A 15,265-nucleotide genomic window follows, 5' to 3' on the forward strand; every position below is an offset into this window, starting at 1 on the left:
TGAGTGGCCCAACTGCTGAGGCCAGATGCCCCCCAGACGAAGATTGAAGTACAAATAGTGCACTTGGGAGGTGAAGGTGGGAGTGGGGATGCGAGATGCTGAAGGGAGGGAAGGCAGGAAAGGGTACAGCGTCAAGCCAACGGCCTCGGTGGGAAACTCTGTCCTGCAGGGCAGCCCGGGAGCCCGTGTAGATCATGGACCTTAGGATTACCTTCTCCCGGGGTGCAGGGGCCCGTGGTAATTATCATGCCACATCCCAGAAGTCCTTTGTCGAGAGCTGCTCCGGGTGGTGTTAATTCTCGGCATTACCTTAAAGGTGACGAAGGGGACCCCAGCAGCTAGAGATGGCCCTCAGGCCAGGAAGGCAGAAGGAGGGGAGCCAGGCAGGGGCTTGTAGAAGTTGTTCAGGGATGGGGTGCAGCACTGCCTCCCCTGTCACTGGTCTTGTCATCCCTGGCCCCCATCTCAGGGGTCTTCCCTGGGCTCCAGCATTTCCTTTACTGTAGACAGACAGAGCCATGCTGGCTGACTGTGTCCTCCCCGGGACCTGCCAAGGGGACAAGCTCTGTGTTCTAGTTCCAGCTCTCTCTTGAGCAAACGGTTGACTTTGAGCTGCTTTGTCCCTCTCTAGGTCACAATGTCCCCATGTATTTTGGGATGCCCTCTGAAGCTCTTTGCTCTGAAATGAGGGCATAGATGATGGGTGGGTAGAGAGGAGAGGGCAGAGGTGACGGGGCCGTTCTGATTGGCTTGCGTCTCCTGGTGCCCAGCTCGGGTGCTTGGGCCTAGCAGGCCAGTGGCGCTTTGCTGCATGGCGGTGGATGTGGGGCTGAAAAGCAGAGCCCTGGCTAGGCATACAGATCACACCCTGCCTCCCGAGTCAGAGAGAAGCCACCGGAAGCAGGTGCTGGCCTGGCAAGTGCGTTGGGGCAGAAGGTGCAGGTAGAGATGGCCCAGGCCCTGGGCCCAAGCCTGGGGTCCCCAACCTTTCTGATTCACTGAACTTTTCACACAGAAACCTCCACTACCTGTTCATTTCTTGCCTTTCTTCTGCCTTTACGATAAGTTTCCAAGTAATTATTATTTTTTTAAAGAAATCAATTTTAAGGTTGATCAAAGGATTTTTTTAGAGATCCTGGTGGCAGAGTCCAAGAATTCAGTCCTCAGAACTCATGCCCAGGCCCAAAAGTGGGGTGCAGAGTCTGCCAGCTGTCCAGGGCGTGGGTCCCTCCCCAAGGCCACCAGCGCCATCCATCTCCCAGGCTGGCGGCCTCTCGGGGCCTCGTGCGGCCCCTTGACAGCCAATGGCAGTGAAGCGGCTGATCTGAGAGTGAGCTTTCTACAAAGACAGAAATAATCAGGTTGACCAAAGGAGGAAAAAGGGAAAATTGAGCATTATGAGGGTGATAATTCAGAAAGTGTCAGCCTCAGAATAATTGAATCCGATGACATTTCGTGCTACAGGAAACAATAGCAGCTAGCCCGCTGCCCGTCTGATTCATGTCTGGTTCATGTTTAACAAAACAAGGGCAAGGGTCACGCAGCCACGAGCCCCATAAATAACCCGTTAATGGGATTTCCAAACAAGCTGTCCTCAAAGTGGCTTTCCGTCTCACTGAGAGAATATTAAAATGCAAATGGATTCGGGCTGTGTCTTCATAAACAACCGTGTTCATTTAACCTCCGACCTCCCCGCTTAACTGCCCATTCCAGCAATTTGTACGGGCTCCTCGGCTGGCGGCTCCTGCGGTAATTCAGGGAAAGTGCATTAAAGGAAAGGGTTACAATTTGCGATGCTCAGTTAATCACGCTATTGAGATGTTTATGGACAGAATCTTGCTCCTCCTTAGACTTGTCTCAGGCCTTCTGCCCCCACCAGCCCAAGTGTGGCCAGTTGGGTGCTTATGTTATTTGAGAATCTGGTGTGGTGGGTGTGGCTTTCCCACATAAGTAAGGGCCCTCCTCAAGCCTCCAATCACCAGGTTGCTTGTCCTTTGACGTTTTTTCTGCTTGGGGTCTGGATAGAGACCCTCAGTTAAATGCTTCTCCCAGCGATGGTCTCAAGACCCATTCTTCAGTGTGAAATGACCCAGGCTCTCGTCATACCTGTCACTGGTTTCTACCGGGGAACCCTCTGACTGTTCTCTCCAGGTCTTCCCTGACTCCAACTCTGGCCCTGGCTTGGTAGAGGGCTCCAGCCTTGACCAGCTCTTTGAGATGCATCTTGAATGTCTATTTCCTTTAGAAGGCCTTGTATGCCTTCTGAGCCTTGATCCTTCCTCTATCTGTCTGCATGGAAAGATAAGCCTTGCACAGAAAGGGGGATGTGACCAGGTCTTAGGTTGTGAGGTCTGATACCCTGGGGGGAGACCAGGTTGGAGGAGGGACTGCATTATCTCCTCGTTGACCTGGATATTACCTGTGCACTACAATCTTCTGTTTTGGAGGACTTTTCCACACAGATGACTCAGCAGATCTGTTCAACTCTGACAAGTGACATCTAGTAATTCAACATCAGAGATGAAAAATGTTGAACTCGGAACACGTGATTTGCCTGGGTCACCCAGTGAGTGGGAGGTGGAGTGAGTCTGTCAACCTGGCCTGAAGGAGGTCCCGGACGCTGTGGCTTCTCTCTGAGGAGCAAGGGAAGTCTTTGAGAGCCTGACTGAGGTCTTTAACCTCTTTGGGGTGGGAGGGGAGCTGAGGAGGTGCAGCTGTGCTGGGGAGCTGGGGAGTGGTTGGTGACCTCCCTCCCCAAAGATGGGCCACCCTATTCCACATGAGTTTTTGTTCCTCTCCTTTGGCTTTTTCGTCCCATCCTTTCAGGAGGATGGGAGGGAAATGAGTCCACAGTCGTATCTCCAGTTCACACACGCATACTCAGGCCTTACGGGACTACTCAGATGAGACTCGTCCCCAGCTTGGTCACCTGGAGCATGTTCCCAGAGACAAACCAGGCTTGGGCCTGTGGAGACTGGAACTGCAGATGCCGGCCTCTGAAGGAGCAAGGGGGGAGGCTGGGCCACTGGGTGCTTGGGCCTGGCCGGGGTGGGGAGGGCCCTACCCCCTTCTGCCCCCTCCAGGTACAGCCGAGAGGGTGGAGTGCGGCCCACCAGGGAGGGTCGGTTCCAGGCTTTTCTCTGACACTTTCCTTGCATGGATGGTGTCTCTGCCTTTTCCTTCCCCTCCTCATTTGCTTTCCTTTCTGTTTCTCTCCGTCCTCCCTGTGTCTCTTGGGGGCTGTGTCTGTCTGTACCTGTGTCTCCTTCCTTTCTGCCTCTTGCTGAGCATCTTTTCTGGTCTCCCCTCGCCTCCCTTTCTTGCTCCCTCAGCTGCCTCGCTCTTGCGGACAGCGGACCCTTGAACAGCTGCACCTGCGTGTCTTTGTCTCCGGGCTCACTACGTTCTCTTCGCCCTGATCATAGTGATTTACCTCAGATGTGAATTGGACCGCGTCCTTTCTTGCTTTACCATCCGCTGAGCCCAGGCTCCTGGCGAGAAGGTGCCAGTCCCTGGCTGGATTCCCACCTTCTCCCATCTCCTCTCCCAGTCCCAGGGGCTCCACTCAGTAACAGCGTGTGTGTCCCGCCACCCCACGCATTGGAAATCTGAGGTCCGAGGGAGACACAGGGGAAGAGGGAGAGAGGAGAGGGACAGAGGGACAGAAGGAGATCCAGCACTGGAAGAGGAAGGGGCCCTTCATTCCCAGGGCCAGGCCACGTGGGCAGGGGACTTCTGCCCACTCAGATGGCCCAACACTGAAGCCTATGGTCCTGACATCTTGACACCCTGGCCATCCTGGAGGAGGAAGCCCGGGGGGAAGGAAGTCTTAGGTGGGAAGGAGGGGGACATTTTGATGTGGAAACAGGCAGGGACATCAGAGAGGAGGGCTTGTTTCTAGGTGGCTGCAGGATGTTGGCCCGTTTCTTGGTGAAATAGGAAGTAAGGTTGTGGAGCTGTGGAGTGTGCAGGGAATGGGGAGAGAGAGGGAGGAGGAAGGCCTGGACAGGTCTCCGAGGGCCCTACGACAGGAAGCTGGCCAGGAAAACCTGAAGGCCTGCTGGGCACAGCGGACCCCTGTGGATGGGCGTGAACTTGTGGGAGGGTCAAAGCAATGGGAGGCCCTGGCAGGAGAGCTGTGTGACCTGAGGGACTGTGGGGTCTGGGAGGGGAGAGAAGGAAGGGCGAGGGGGAAGGGCTGGGGGAGAAGCAGGGGTTGGTGGTGACCAAGAGCAGAGTGGTGAGATTCAGAGGGCGAGGGAGCGGAGGCTTGGGGGCCCAGGTCAGAGAGTGGGTGGGTGTGTGGCTCTGGGTGACAGCACAGTACATGGAGTGCTGGAGCGCAGCTCTGGGAGGTCGCGAAGCACACCCCAGAGGCTCACGGCAGCAACCATTCATCCTCGCTCTGCATCCAGCCTCTCCGGGAGGTCAGCTGGTCTAGGCTGGGCTCCCTGGTGGGTCTGAGGGGTCCTGGCGTGTTGGTTGGGGCCAGCTGGTCCCAGCCTCGTTCAACATGTCTAGGGGTGGCTCAGCCCTTGCTGGGGTTGGGGGTGACCAGACGTGGCATCTCTTCCCATTCTGGCCAGCCCCAGATTGAGAATGTGTGTAGCATCCCTTCCGCCTCATTCCATGAGCCACAGTGAGCCAAAGGCTATCCCAAATCAAGAGTAAGAAAATGGACTCCTCGTGCTGCGCAGAGCGGCCCACGCTTGTAATCCCAGCGGCTCAGGAGGCTGAGGCAGGAAGATCTCAAGTTCAAAGCCAGCCTCAGCAACAGGAAGGCACTAAGCAACTCAGTGAGACCCTGTCTCTAAATAAAATACAAAATAGGGCTGGGATGTGGCTCAGTGGCCAAGTGCCCCTGAGTTCAATCCCTGGTCCCCACCCCCCAAAAATGAAAAGAAAACAGACTCCTCCTCTTGATGGCAGGAGCCCCAAGAAAGTGTGGCTATTTTCCAGTCTATTGTGGCTGAGATCCTGAGAGTCCAGGGAGTCAAACAGACCATTAGTCCCAACTCTGAGCCCTACAGGATTTGATCTGAGAGCCAAGTGCTAAGGTCTTTAAAAAGTGGGGAGGGGATGTGGTGGTTCACATCTGCAATCCCAGCTACTGGGGAGGCCGAGGCAGGAGGATCACGAGTTCAAAATAAAACGGGCTGAGGATGGAGCTTACTGGTGCCATTTGATTCCTAGTCACACACAGGCACCCCCACACGTGGGGAGAAATGACTGACACAGCCCTGAAGATGACCATAGGAGAAGGGGCAGTGGTGGCCTTTGAAGAGTGACTCTGTGTGGGGTGGGGGTGGGGGAGGAGAGAGAAGAGGAAGCCAACCTCTAATGGGGTGCGGAGGCCGCCAGCCTCTGATGGGGTGTGGAGTCCACGAGGACCCTGGGAAATGGTTCCTGGTACTTTGCAGATTTGTGGCATTAGCAATTCAGTCCCTTTCTTTCCTCTGCCCCATTCTCGGGGCTGGTAACTGACAGAAGGTCACGGCCTGTCAAGATGCTGCCCAGGGGAAGGTTGCTACATCAGCTCTTTCTTATTGACCGACTGTCTTCACTTTCTTTCACTCAACAAGTAATTATTGAGCATCAGTCATGTGCCAGGCTCTGTATAGGGGACAGGAAAGAAGACAGTCTCCGTCCTTGGGGAACTTAAAATTTAGACATTACAGCCAAGGTATGTCGGTACACACACGTGCTCACACGCACGCACACCCAGGTGCATCCCCGGCATCCACCCCTGCTTCATGATTTAGAGGATATAAATATATTTGCTAATTGAAAAAAAAAAAAAAACAAAACAGAAACTTCAAAATCATTCTGATCATTTATCTTTTTGCCTCAATCTCTGTTAAGTCCGAGATTTTTCTAGAATAAAAATAACCATGGCTTAAAAAGTAATCACAGAGTCTATTCAATGGTTTATTTGAAATCTTCCATATTCAAGCTAACTCTTGAATATATTTCTATGAACAAAGGGATGCCAAGAACCACCCCGCACTTAAAAATAAAATACCATATGTAAGAATGACAATACAGCAGTAATAATAACTCCCGTATCTGTGGCACTCAGCAATTCCCAAAACCCAGTTACACATTCCATGTCAGCTCTTCCGTAAATGGCATCTCGAGGTTGGCCTCAGAGCCCCTGGGAGGTTTATGGGGCTGCATGTGTCATACGCCTTGTCCTAACTGAAGGGCCGGCTGGCTGCATCTCGAAGTGCCAGTCAACTTTGGAGGTTAGATGACTGCCCTGGTCCTGACGCCTCTCCTTGGACAGGACTTGGGCTGTCCGTAGAGGACCGCAGCGTGAGGGCCAGGAGTGGTCCATGCAGGCTCTCCTTGGCCAGAGTCACAACCGGGCCCCCTACATGAGGTCTGGGGAGAGGCACTGAATCAAGGAATGTTGGAACTGGAGGGACCTTAGGAGACCTCTGGGCCTCAGGTGCCATCTGTAAAACAATGTCAGCCTCACACCTGACTTCAGGGGTGTTGTGAAGGAGAGGCACTATTGATTGTCAGAAGCTGGGGCAGGTGGCCTGTGTTCACTTGATGTGAGGCAGTGTCAAGGCTGTGGGTCCCCATCCTCCAAGTGGGATCTAGATGACAATGTGTGACCCTGACCCCCTAGTCCGTGACATTTTCTCTCTTCCTCATCTCTGGAGACTTTGACCAGGTCCCTAAGTCCATGCTTTCCAAAGGTACCAGGGTGCTCCCTCTCAATCTGTGCCCCAGAGAGCTCAAGGTCACACCCGCAGTCATGTCCCCAGCTGGCTCAGCTGGCTCAGATGCAAGGAGACGTTCATGGGAGCAGGGTGGTGTGTTCCAGGAGGGGACAGGAGCGGGAGCATACCGGGGAGGCGTGGTAAGAAGAGCAGGTGAGGTTAGCTGACAGGGTCCCCGTGAGGCTGACCCAAGTCTGGGCTTTCTCCTGGGGACAGGTGGGAGCTACTGAGCAAACTTTTAGGGAGCATCCGGAATAGGGGAGACTAAAGCATATGCCTGCATAGAAGCATGGCTGTTGTGCTAGGTCACCGTCAAAGATGGTGTTTTCTAGTCATGTGACTCCCAGGCACACCCCAGTAAACCTCATTCCCCTGACCCTACATCTCCTCCCTGATCTCCTGCCGTTGCCCACCTTTCCTCAGGTATCTCCCCAGCTCTTACCTCATCCCCAAGCCTCCCACAACCGTCGGGCTCAAGGATGGAGTGAAGCTCTGGGATAACTCTCAGAGCTATTTTGTGGTAACCACAAAGAGGGGTGTCTGGTAATTTGTTTTATGAGCCACATCAAAAGCCCCTCTTTGAGATAGCTCCATAAAACCCATAAGTATCCTGGACTTTTCCAGGCCCCAAAGCAAGTGCTGCAGACCAAGATGAGAAGTGTGGTCCCTCTCAGGTAGCTTCTGCTTTCTGGGGGATGGACAAGGAAAGCGGTCATTTTATCCAGGGCCACAGGTCTCTGACAAAGGTGGGGGGTTGGGGCGGTGTGCCAAGAAAGAAAACCTAACCCAGTCTGGGGAGGAGGGTCCTTTGGGAAGCATCAGTTCTCTGAAGGTGAACTCCAAAATGAGATTAGTGTGGGGAAGTTTCAAAGGGATGGTTCTAGGGAACCACATCTATGAGGAGGTCAGGGAAGGAGACTGGCTGGTCCCAGAAGTCTTGGTCAGTCCCGCAGGAAACTTGAGCTGGCCAGAGTTGGCAGAATTGAGGTAAGGGAGCTGGGTCTTTACGTCTCACATCTGCCAGTCCCTAGATGTAGGCACCCCAGGGAGGGGGCATAAGCCTGAGGGAGGCCCTGCTCCCAGTAGTTGAAAAATGGATTTTGTAATAGTTTGGATCTTGAATGTTCCCCCAAGACTCATGTGCTTGCATCCCCAGGGTGATGCTACTGGGTAGTGGTGGGACCTTTAAGAGGTGGGGCCTAGTGAGAGGTCTTTAGGTCATTGGGGGAATGACCTCAAAAGGGATTGTAGGCCCTCCGCCCCTTCCTCTTCCTTTCTTCTGTTTCCTAGTCAGGAAATGGATGATTTTACTCCAATACACACTCCCACATGTTGCTATCTGGCACTTCCACAAAAGACCTAAAATCATCGAAGGGCTTCAGTTTTGACAAAATGAGGTTCAGAAACTTGAACTTTGTTAGGATGGTAACGAGAAGCCACTGAAGGGTTACAATTTTATTTGTTCTCTAGCCTACTCTGGTTGTTCAATGAAGGGGGCAAGACCCATGGAAGGGAGAATAGTTGGATATTTACAGTGAGTCCTGAACTTATTTATAAATGTTGGCAATAAGGTAGAAGAGAAGCAGAAAGATTTAGGTAAAGCTGACCCAAGCAGTGACTAATAGGACACAGGGTCACTCTTCTAACATTGTACGTATGAAGTCATTCACACGTCACAACTACTCATGTGTTGGAACCTGCTATTGTCTCCAATTTGCAGACATGGAGATTAAGGGTTGGAAAAGTTAAGTACCTGAGGTGTTCACACAGCTGGTAAGGGACCGAGCTTGGATCTAAGCCCAGTCTTTCTTGCTTCTCAGTTTCTGGCTTGGTTAACCGGATGGATGGTGGTAGTGTTTTGTAAGGTGGAGGACAAGGGAAGAGAGCCAGCGGGAGGACACTGGCTTTGGAAACCTTGATCCTGTGGTCCCTGGAAGCAGTTCAAAGGAGATGTTCAAAGGGTGGCTGGTCCGTGGGTCGAGCTCAGAGGAGCACCTGTGGGAGCTGAAGATGAGGGGCACTAGCCTGGAGGGGACATGAGGCCACGTACGAGGAGTCCACTCAGGGAGAAGAGGAGAGAGAGGACAGCCTGGAGTGGAAGTGAGAGCAAGCTGGACAGTCAGGAGAAAGGCAAGGAAGAAACACACGTTTGGAACCAAGAGGCCTGGCCAGAGATTCCAAAGGGTCTCAGGAGAGTCGTCATGGAAGCCAGAGGAGGAGGGGTGTTCAGAGAGCCGGAAGGGTCAGATGCTGCAGAGAGGCCCTGCCCCAGCAGGACTGAACATGGTGCCCCAGCCACCGAGGCAGAGCTCAGGATGCCCAAGCGCCTGGCGTCTGGAGCTCAGTCTAGACATGGTTTCCTCCCCAGGCAGGAGCAGAAGTGAAGGGCTCTCAGAACAAGTCTCTGGAGGCTGACTGGAGCGCACAGCCCGTTTATCACTTCCTCCCAGGATTTCCCTCGCACCTCTCTGCTGAGATATGGATCTGAGACTTGTCATCGAAAGTCAGGAGACAGATCCTGACAGCCCATCCTCTGAACGTGCCCTCTGCCTCCGCACCTGGAGAGCCCCCGGAGCGGGAGGTGTCAGCGGACAGGCAGCAAGGGAGTGCCCCCCACCGCGTCTGCTCCCCTCGGCTCCTGCAGGCAAACACCTGGAGCCCTCCTGGCAGGCTCTGGGTTGTCCTGGGACACAGTCCCACCTGTGACACAGGGGTGTGTGACTGCATCCGCCATATCCACACTACATACCCTCCTCCTGCAAACACACTCATGTGCGCACACACACACACACACACACACACACACACACCCCGCCCCTGCACACAGTTGCCCCGCACTGGGGAGGCCGCGGGGTAGAGGAAGGTGTGCTGGGTGCGTGTGGAGCCAGTCTCACTAGCATGAGGGGACTAAGCGACCTTGTACCAGTGACTTCACCTGTCTGCATCTTTGTCTCCGTAGCAGATCCTGCACCTGAGAACATAATGACTACAGTAATACCAGTACATTTAAAATTTTTTTAGAATTTTATTTGTTCTGATTAGTTGTCCATAGCAGTAGAATGCATTTACACATTTTGATCATTTATAAGTGGAGTGTAATCTCCCATTTTTCTGATTGTACATATTGCAGGATCCCATACGTCCTGCCGCCGTACATGTACGAGAGGTCGTAATGTCTGTTTCACTCTCCTAGCCTTCCTTCCCCCATACCCTTCCCGGCCCTTCACTGCCCTCTACCTAGTATACAGTAACTCCATTCTTCCCCGCAACCCCACTGTAAATTAGCTTCCGCACATCAAAGAACACCAGTAGGTTTTGAGCGCTGGGGACTAGGCACAACCTTTACGCACGTTTTCTCCTCCAGTCCTCACCCTAGCACCAACAGGTGGGTTTTGTTATTATTCCTATCATGCACAGAGGGAAACTGAGTCAAGAATTTACTCAAAGCCTCAGTTTATATATGGCAGAGCTGAAACTTGAACCCAGGCAGCTAATCCTGAGCTCTGAGCCGCTTTCTTTCCAGTCGGGTCCTCCCATGCAGTCATGCGTCTTCTTAACCACCTGCCTGTCTGTGCTGCGCCCAGACAGGGCAGCTTTGAACAAGCGTTGGACTTTTTTTTCAGGCCTCAGCTCGGTCTCCAAGGCCTTCCTTCTCGTCCTCCTTTGCACAGGTCTGGGGACCTTGCACCTGCTAGGTGTGCTGTCGATCAAACATGCTGTGTGCTCATGTCTAGGACAAAGGTGGGGCGCTGGGGGCCACACGGTCTCATCTCCGACCACCTCCTCCTACCCTGGATCTTCTCTCCCATTCCCACTCCTCCCCATCCTAATTTCCAATGAACGTGTAATTAAAAGCTTATCATGGGAATCTCAGTATCAGTGGAAATACCAGAAAATATTAAATGGAGCAGCAACCAAACCCTGACTGAGGGCCATCTGTGCCCAACTTTGTGGTTGGTCCCTTGGGGCAAGAGAAAGATGGCAACAGTCTCTATTCTTGAGGAGCTGACTGTCTTTGAGGTGCAGGCAACAAGGAGATGCTGATGAGAGCAGTTTTGGTGCTGGCGGCGGGGGGGTAGGGGGTGGGGCTGTAGCCTAATGAGAAAGCAAGGAGAAAGCAGGGCAGACTTCCTGCAGGAGGTGGCATTGGCACTGAGGCTTTGAGGATGGGGTAGGAGAGGGCATTCTGAGAAGCTTCAATGCTTTCCATGCACCCCCTCACCCACACCCTGTGTGCATGGTGGCCCAGGCTCTGCTGTCCTGCACGCCTACCCTTTAGGCTTCTGCCAACCCCTGTAATGGCCCCTCCCACCATCCCAGCAGGTGGGGCTTCCTTTGTTTCCCATCCTTTTTCTCCTTAGGGTTGTTCTCTGAATGGCAGGGTGTACCCCTCCTTGCCTGGCCAACCCTAATGATGCTTGAGTCTCACCTTACACACCATTTCCCCTGGCTGCAGACTGCTTCTGATGCTCAGTTTGCTGTTCTTGCCACATTCTCTGTTTTCCCCAGTGGGACTCCTGCCAGCCTCTCCGGGTAGGGTTTAGTGCATTGTTTGCTGGCCCCACCGGGGATCTCGGGGAGGCCTGGGTCTGCCTTTGTCCCCTTGAGTGTTTTATCCCCTGGTAGGTGCTCCATGGATATCTGCAGACATGATGACTAAGTGCTGGAGGGATGGTAGCTAGTCATCTCCTTATCACTGCCTCGCAACCCTGGCCTGTGACATCTCATCCTCCGCCACTCTCCTCTGCCCTGGTCTTCTGGGCCCTGGTTCCAACCTCAGCCCAGGAGTGAAGAGCTGTGCCCGGGCGGGTCCCAGGGATGCTGGTGATGTCTTGAGAGCGTGGCTGTGAAGCCACAATGGGCCTGATCCAGAGCGCTTGTCCCTGCTAATTATTACGGACAAGCCTCCTTATTGAACCTCGTCCTCTTATTGACATTCGGATGCATGAGCCGAGGCTGTTGTTTTAAACGCACTCATTAGCCACACAAATCAGTCCTGTTGACAGAGCGCCTTTGAATTAAGCATCTCGCCGTAGTCATTGGACAAGGAGCAATTTATAATGCCATTAGCAACGCTTTCGAAGGTTACAGGCATCAAAAATTGTTCAGCCGTAATTATTCTTAATGGATACAAGGAATAAACTGACGCAGGACAGCTTTTTCATTAGCCTTCAATCACGGCTGATGGCTTTGAGAAATGTACAGTAAGTGCGTTTTGGGGAGAAATAATGATGTTACAGCACCTTTCCCAGGAAAATGCTCTTGGTACACAGCTTAACTTTTAATGGCCTTAATTTGACATAATTAAAAAAAATTTGAATTTGTTTTTGAAGATCTTGAAATAAATTATTTGGTTCCCACTTTTAACCCTTTGGGGAACTGGTGCTGAATAGTAGTGAAAGAGTGAGGGGCTGGTCTCTGGGAAGAGAGGGGCTATTGGAGAAGCTGGGGTTTGCAGAGAGATGACCCCCAAAAGGCCACCTGGTCTGCAGGTGTGAGTAATGCTCCCCCACCCCAGGGTTTCTGACCGGCCTGGGGAGAAAGAACTGGCTTTCCGAGTAGATAGGCCCAGGGGTTTACACCTGTGGCGCTTCTTTGCACCACCCAGGAAGTGGGGCCCAAATGGTCAGGTAGAAAGGACTCCTAAGAAAATGCAGAACTGGAAAAGGCCCGGGTCCTGCGCTGTGCTGTGGGACCTCAGGCCGGTGACTGCATCTCTCTGAGCCTCCGGTTTTTCACCTGTAAAATGAGGATGGCGATACCTACAGAGGAGGACCACGGTGGAGATCTGGGAAGAGAACTGGCCTGAAAACCCCAGGCCTGTGCCCAGCCCACAGCTGGCGTTCTAGGAATGTGCTTTCTTGAGGTCAGGGTTTTATCTACCTCACCATAGTGGTTCATACGGGTCAAGGTGAGGGCGCCAAATATCCTGGAAATGTAATAATACAGGGACAATTATGTTAGTCAGAACTTGTGACAGGGAGGGCACCAGAAATGGCTAACGGAAGCTGCTTGGGGGTGAAGAGGGGGATAATGTGTCTGCTTGCACCCATCTTCCCCCACCCCAGGACCAGAAGGGAAACGTGGCTTCTCAATTGCTTTCCGAGGAGAGTGCTTCAGTCACTGTACAGCTCTGCTTTGCTAAATGGGGACATGCAAGTTTGGGGTGGAGCAGAATTGCTGGGACAATGGAGAAGACGGTCCCAGGTAGGAGAGGCTGAGCACCTGCCTCCTCTACTTTTCACTGGGCAGGGCTCAGTTTCACCCCCAATTACCTGGCAAACATGTCCTTTCAGTCTATCCAATTGAAGATGAATCAAAACATAACCTGTACCAAGAAGGTGCCCGCACAGAACTCAAGGAGGCACACTGAGCAATAGGGTCCAGGAGTAGTCATTGTGCATTCAACTCTGCCTCCCAGGGCTGAATGGAGGTCACCGTGTCTCCCTTGTTGGCAATGCAGACAGAGTGGACAGCCTGGTATCCGGCCAGCAGACCTGGCGTCCAGCCTTGGCTCTGCCACTACCCACCATATGACCTTGAATACAAAGCCTCCTCCCTCTGCAATAGCTTCCTCATTTGAATAGCCGGAAGTCCAACTTCAGACACCAGGAAAATTCAAATTCAGCTCTGCCTAAGAGAAGATGTAAGTGAAAATAAAAGCGTAAGAGGGTTCCAAGGCCAAACTATTGCAGATGGGGAACACGCTGCACCTTGGCTTGGTGCTTTCTGTGATTTGAGAAAGGCGGCCGTCATGGCATCTGAATAGCAGAAGTTCTCCTTGGGGTCCACTGGTGGACAGACTCAAGGCCAAACTCTGATGCAATGAATAGAAACTGGCAGATCTGGGTTCTGCTCCAGGCTTGGAGGATTAACCTCTCTGAAACTCAGCTTCCTCATCTTTACATCCCGTGAAATTTGGACATAACTCTGTGTCTTTTTCTTCCTCCTTCTTTTCTTCCTCCCTCCCTCGCTCCCTTCCCTTCCTTGTTCCCTTCCCTTCTTGCCAAATCCAATCTTTGAGAGTCATTTTACACAGATGCCTAACATAAAATCAAGATGGAGGTTGTCTGGTTGAAGTTGGGTGGTTCCCTCTGCTCAGCCCCCCTAGTCCTCTAGTTCCTCTGTGGACCTTCAAGTTTCCTCAGAGCACAAAGACCCCTCCCAGGATGGCCTGGGCCCCCCTGCAGTTTCTTGTCCTGCATCTTCTCACCTCTTTCCATGTCCCTCTGACACTAGCCACCTGCCATCTCCCAGGGGTACCAAGTCCTGACGCTCTTCTCTGCCTTCGTTGGAGCTGCGCCCTCTTCCGGGGATGCTCCTGCCTTCTTGTCTGCCCACAGGAGGCCAGCTCATCCTTCAGGGCTGACCTTCCCGGGCTGCCCTCTCAGGAAGGTTCCCCGGAGGCGCTCATGCAACATGGTCTCTAGGAAACAACTGGCAAAAAATGGCTCCGAGGCTATCTTAGCTAACGTGTTATGGGTCTCTCTTCCTGGGCACACTGCGAGTGCCTTCTGGGCAGTGAGTTCATCGAGGTTTATGTCCCAGCACTTGTCACCAACAGCACATGCTGGGGGGGTTTCCCTACTCCCCCACAGGACCTGGTATGATGTGGAAACCCAGCCCTACAGGGCCTGGGACACGGCAGGTGTCTACCAGCACAGGTGTGCACAGGTGACCTCCCAATTTAGGGCCCGGCACAAGGGACTCACTCATGGGGCTTGGCACAGTGGGGTCTGCTCAACACAGGACCCAGCTCTCAGTGCTCGGGAAATGTTTCCTGAATGGAATTTCAAGGGAGTGGGAGCCCAATTCTGGGAAAGCAGCTGGCTTGTCCCCCCAGTCAAGGTAACCAGGATCTTCCCTCTAAACACAGGGGTGGGGTGGGGGCCGCAAGAGCAAATGTAATCCCCTCCTAAGGCCAGGAGCAAACGGGGCTGCCGGGCTGGGCGGGGCCCCTGGAGTAATGAGTAGATACTGTTTCCTTATCGCCATCAGCCTGTGCTCCAGCTAATACCCCCGTCACCCTCCCGGCTCGGCCTCCATTTGGACTTTTTCCGATAAACACCAATATCTGTGCAAATTCTCGAGGCTGGCTGCCTCCCCAGCCCAAGGGCTGCTCGCTGGAACTCCAGATGTGCGATAAGGCAGGGAAATACATTTTCAGTCCACTAAGTCATCACGCTTTCTGACAAGGATTCTCAGGCTCGATCGGATCTCTGATGACTAATATCGCCTTCACTCAGCAGAGGGCTTCAGCAGCCATCCAAGCCGTCACCGGCTGTCAGTGTCAGCTCCTCCCTGGCTTCGTGTTTGGAGAGGCCCAGTGAGGAGCCCCCAGTCCCAAGATGGCGCGGCAGCGGGCTCTGGCGGAGGAGAGGGCAGGCAGGCAGCCGGCGGCCTCCGGGCGCTGTTGCTGGGCCTGTGAAGCGCTGCGCAGTGGGGGAAGGATGGATTCGGCAACGTCTAAGGAACTTTCTGGCTCTGAGACTGTGGGTCTCTTAGTGCTCGGCTGCTAGAAGCACAGGGAGGTG

At 53.3% G+C, this 15,265-nt stretch overlaps 1 long non-coding RNA gene across 3 annotated transcripts in view; it reads left to right on the plus strand.

The window, feature by feature from the left end:
- The first annotated feature begins 774 nt into the window (after positions 1–774).
- Positions 775–15,265, plus strand: part of LOC306645822 — a 59,460-nt gene continuing 44,969 nt past the window's right edge. For 2 of the 3 annotated variants that reach the window (XR_013759736.1, XR_013759737.1), the window contains exon 1: positions 775–904. This is a non-coding gene — a long non-coding RNA (uncharacterized lncRNA). The remainder of the gene's footprint in view (positions 905–15,265) is intronic. The other variant, XR_013759738.1, reaches the window with a different exon arrangement.

The sequence above is a fragment of the Sciurus vulgaris genome (assembly GCF_902686455.1).
Source record: "Sciurus vulgaris genome assembly, chromosome: 1".
Lineage (NCBI taxonomy): Eukaryota > Metazoa > Chordata > Mammalia > Rodentia > Sciuridae > Sciurus > Sciurus vulgaris.